Below are 4,954 nucleotides of genomic sequence, written 5' to 3'. Positions count from 1 at the left end.
GCATGCACATAAACACGCACAAATCGTGCACTCATGCAAAAGTTATTAACCTTTCTTCGCAATCGGAGGAAAGGAGTACGAAACAATAAAATATAAAGAGAACAAAAACAAACTTACTAGTTCAACTTGAGAAGAATCTGTAATAAGGAAGACAAAATACGCGGTTGTCTTCATACATTGCGTATATAACAAAAGATACAATTGTTATCAGAAGTACACTGAGAGAATTTTTGTTGTCTCAAATTTTTACTTTCCTCATATTATCTAAATGAACGGAAATTCTAAGGAATCTAAATCAATACAGTATCTTAAAGTACAAATAATGATTTCTGAGGAAAAGAGCCCATGTACACCTGCAGAAACGCCCAAAGCAAGGTGCTACTAAACAAAAATGGGTGAAAATATATTTCATATACTAAGTTTATTGCTGAAAGTGACAGTCTAATTCGATACTGCACTCAATCTTCATCTTCACCGATTCAAGACAATTCTGAATCGGTATTAGAAATCAAAAAAGAAAATCCAGAAGCTGCGTATGACGCAATTGCAGAATATGACGAATCGGATCTACCTGAAAAATTCAAATCCTCAACATACGCTAAACATGAAAACTGCTTACACCAGTACGAAGAAACGAAAGCTACGATCTCCGAATTGAAATTAATTAAAACAATTGCACCTTCTCCACAACCGAGAGTAGAGCTGATTACGAACATTGGCCGTCCTTCTGGGACATGTTTACAGCCGTGTGCATATACCATCCAAAATTATCACAAGCGCAAAAATTGTATCCCCTCCGATACAAAACAAAAGGTCAAGCAGGCGTAATAGTGAAACAGTTCGCTCTTAATGACGAAAATAGCAATTTGGCTTGGCAAGCTCTAAAAGTACATTACTAGAACGAAAGAATATTAGTCGACAAACAAGTGAAGAAACAAGTTAAGAATTCATAAGACTTCAATCCACTGTTTCAAATTTTTTGTCGGTTCTATCGACACAGAATATTGCCACAGACAATACCAATACTAGTAAACGTATGCTCCGCGGCAAAAAAATCGTTGAATCCATTTTGCAAGAACGAAAAAACATTGTACCAACTGTTTGTCACATGCGCATACGCTCAAAGATTGCTAAAGCAAGTTTAATTGCGTTTACTCCCATAAACGGCAAAACTCAATGCTTCATATTACAAGTTTTTCCAGCTTCGCTCAAAATAACGCCATGCTGCTCAAAGGCACTAAAAACTCAGACGCTACACAGCGAAAGCCAAAGCAGTGTATATTACCCATAGCAGTGGTCTCCATCGAGCACCAAGGAGAACTTTTATGTAAAAGTATGACAAAGTATGCTACAACTGCCAACAAAACTAGCCAATTTTGAAATTACGGGAATGGGCAGAAGAGTAGTACAAAACTCAAATAAAATCTGCCTCATTAGCCTTATTTCACCCCAAGCGGATAAGCGCATTCAAACAGAAGATATTGTCTCACCGCCACTAACAAATATGCTTCCAAGCTATCATATAAATAGCAAGCATTGCCAATAGGTTTTACACCTTTAGTTCGCAGATCCCAACTGGAACACTCCCGCTCAAATAGACATCCTATTAGGCAGCGATCTCATATCACAAATCATATTCGAATGTGGTGAGAAAGTTTCGAAAACACTTCTGGCACAAAGTACCATTTTCGGTTGGATACTAAGTGGGCTGGTTGCGGAACCAGTTATCACGATGACAACCAAAGTAGAGAAAATCTCCAACGAATACTTAAACACAAAACAGAAGAAATTTTGGAGTTAGAAGAACTCCCCCTTACATCAATCACAACTCCAGAAGATCGATGTTGTAGGGATTTTTGCAAATCCACGATTACTCGATTAGATAATGGCCGGTACGTCGACTACGACTACCACTAAGAGCCGTTTTCACAGTGATTAGTTAACGAATGGTTGAAGATAACTAATTGGTTTTCATTTCAAAGTGAATTGTCAACCATTAGTTAACTCATCTCCCGGGCATTGGTTGACGATTGGTTAACAAACAGCTGTTCGAATGTCAATTTTTATTAAAAGAAAAATAAAATAAATCTAAAAAGCAATTTGGTGGGAAGTAGTGCTCACAACAATGGAGTTCAGTGACAGTGACGACGATTACGAAGAGCTGCTAAAAGTGGTAATTTTCCGTCGGAAAAAAGAAATCCGGGAGCGATTTAATTTCTTTCGACTTTATGATGAAAAGGACTTTAGAGAGCGTTTCCGCCTATGCAAAGATGCTGCATGGGAAGTATTGCAGCTCATACGTCCAGATATACAGCATGCTACCACATGGTATAGATTTTTAACGCTTTGCCTGCCGATTTCTACATAAAATTTTTCCTAGGAATAATGCGTTGTCGCCGGATCATATGTTGACGATTACATTGAGGTTTTATGCCACTGGCAGATATTCAGCAATTGATTGGAGATGTGTCAGGAGTGTCTACTAGCACAGTATCAAGAGTTGTTACTCTTGTTTCAGATAAAATAGCAAGGTTGCGAGAACGTTTCATACGATTCCCTACTACAACGGAAGATATACATCAAAAACAGAAAGAGTTTTTTCGAATTGCTAAATTTCCCAGAGTTATTGGTGCCTTAGATTGCACGCACGTAAAAATTCAGTCACCTGGTGAGCTGAAACACCTCAAAACCGTAATGAATATCTATTTTTACATGTTTCCTTCCTTTTCAGGCGGAGACCATGCGGAACTATTTCGTAATAGAAAAAACATATTTTCTTTTAATGTACAAACGATTTGCGATGCTCGTTTGTTGATTTTAGACATAGTTGCTAGGTGGCCAGGATCAACACATGATGCTACCATATTACGAAACTCTCGTATTTATGCTCGTCTTGAGAACGGAGAGTTCGGAGATGGCCTTGTGCTTGCTGATAAAGGGTATGAAAATAATAAACGGATTTTAACACCCCTTCATTCCGTTAACAATGCAGCTGAAAGACTATATAACGAATCACATATTCGGTCAAGAAATCCAATTGAACGCTCTTATGGTGTTTGGAAGCGAAGGTTTCCAGTGTTGTCTTTGGGTATACGAATGAATTGCACCAAAGTCCAATCAATAATTGTCGCCACAGCAGTGCTACAAAATATATGCTGCTTACATCGCGATACTGAAGCTCCTCCTTTAGATCCTGAGATTGATAGGCGAATTTTGTCAGTTTTAAGCATACCGAATAATCGCAGCTCTGATCGGCGCACTGAAAAAAATGTGACGAGGAATAATTTAATAAATGGGTACTTTGCAACCTTATAACTGCAAGTCAAGCTTTGTAAGACTATCAATAAAAACAAATAATACAACAATGTTATTTAAAACACTTTTATTTTGTATGTGTCAGGTTATTTTGTGCTTGTACTGTTTTTTTACAATTGATTTACATTTGTATATACAAGATTGCGCCTTTGAATTTCTTTTAATTGCTCTTCCATAATTCTCATACGCATTTTGTGTTCCACTTCAGATTGCTTTATATGTTGCTCGTACATCTTTACTCGCTTTTCATGTTCAGCTTTTAATATTTCAATCTCTACGCGGCATTTTTCTCCAGTCCATTTTGATTTAACAGCGGCCAGCTTCGACCATGATGTACTCGTATTTTTCTCTTTTCTTTGCGATTCGTCGATTATAAGTTTTTAGACTTAGGAGCTTTTAAATCTGCAGGCGTGTATGTACTCCAATTTTTCGAAGTAGTAGCTGTGTTGGATGTGTTCATGATGTCTTCAAATTCCTCGCTCCCATCCTGAGATTGCATAGCACTGATGTTATTTGCTGCCTTATCTGCAAAACCATTAATACATTATTAATACATTTAAATGATGGTATTTGAGTAACAGCATGAATGTAGACAAAGAAGTCTCCCAATTCAAGAGCAGAATAATTAAGTAATTTCTTACCAATGCTAACGATAACATCCTCCGTTTTGTTTCGCACAAAGGATTATCGGAATCGTATACAGATTCCATTCCTTCTAACTGCTCCGAGCCTATTATTGATGTTAACATTACATCAATATCATTGGTGCTAATTTTCAATGGCGGCCCTCCTCCTGTGGCTATGCAACTTCTTTTTTCGGCTGCTACCTTTTTCTTCAATTCCTTTTTCATGTTGTAATATTTGGTACGCAGCATTTTTTCATCGCGAAATGAAGACGAGGTTCTGCTGTTATATTCCTCCTGAATTTTGAACCAAGCTTTATTTTTCGCATCTACCGTAAAAGTATCGCTTTTTTTGCACTCTATCACATTTTTATGTGTTTCTATTATAGAAAGTAATAAATTTACGTCGTTTTCACTGAAATTAATCTTTTTCGTCGCCATTTCAATTGAAATTTTTACCAATTGTGATATGAAATAAAAACATAAATTGTAAAACTGTAATGTCAAGATCATATGTTTTCTATGGTGCTACCACACTTTTAGCCAGAAAATTTATTTTTATAACTAAGCACTGTGAAAAACATTGCTTTAGTTAACAAACAGCTGTTGGTTACATTGACTAATAGTCAACCAATCGTTAACTAATCACTGTGAAAACGGCTCCAAGAATTTTCCCATACACTCGCTTTAGGTCATTCCCGCACCTCTGCTATCCAACAGTTTTTAAGTATGGAAAATACCCATTTAAAAAAGACGAGCTAAAACCAGAATACGATAGGGTATTAGAAGAATACCTTCATTTAGACCACATGGAGGAAAAAATTATAAAAAGTAAATACTATTACAAACAAGATACAAAGTCAGAATTTCCTTTGGCAACACAAGTAATGAAAACACACATGTATCTAGACGATATTCTATCTGGAAGCCACAGTCTTCCACAGGCATACAAGTGACACAAGCTCTCAATACAGCAGGGTTTCTGTTAAAAATGATAACGTCGAACCACCCTAATA

General features: G+C 36.8%; 1 long non-coding RNA gene across 1 annotated transcript; it reads left to right on the top strand.

Moving 5' to 3' along the window:
- Positions 1-2,454: 2,454 nt before the first annotated feature.
- Positions 2,455-3,370, top strand: LOC120779315. Its single transcript, XR_005705641.1, has 2 exons — positions 2,455-2,668; positions 2,732-3,370. It is a non-coding gene; the product is annotated as an uncharacterized LOC120779315 (long non-coding RNA).
- The last annotated feature ends 1,584 nt before the right edge of the window (positions 3,371-4,954 follow it).

This window comes from Bactrocera tryoni, unplaced genomic scaffold (genome assembly GCF_016617805.1).
Source record: "Bactrocera tryoni isolate S06 unplaced genomic scaffold, CSIRO_BtryS06_freeze2 contig_5799, whole genome shotgun sequence".
Classification (NCBI taxonomy): Eukaryota; Metazoa; Arthropoda; class Insecta; order Diptera; family Tephritidae; genus Bactrocera; species Bactrocera tryoni.
This window is presented reverse-complemented; position numbering and strand designations above follow the sequence as displayed.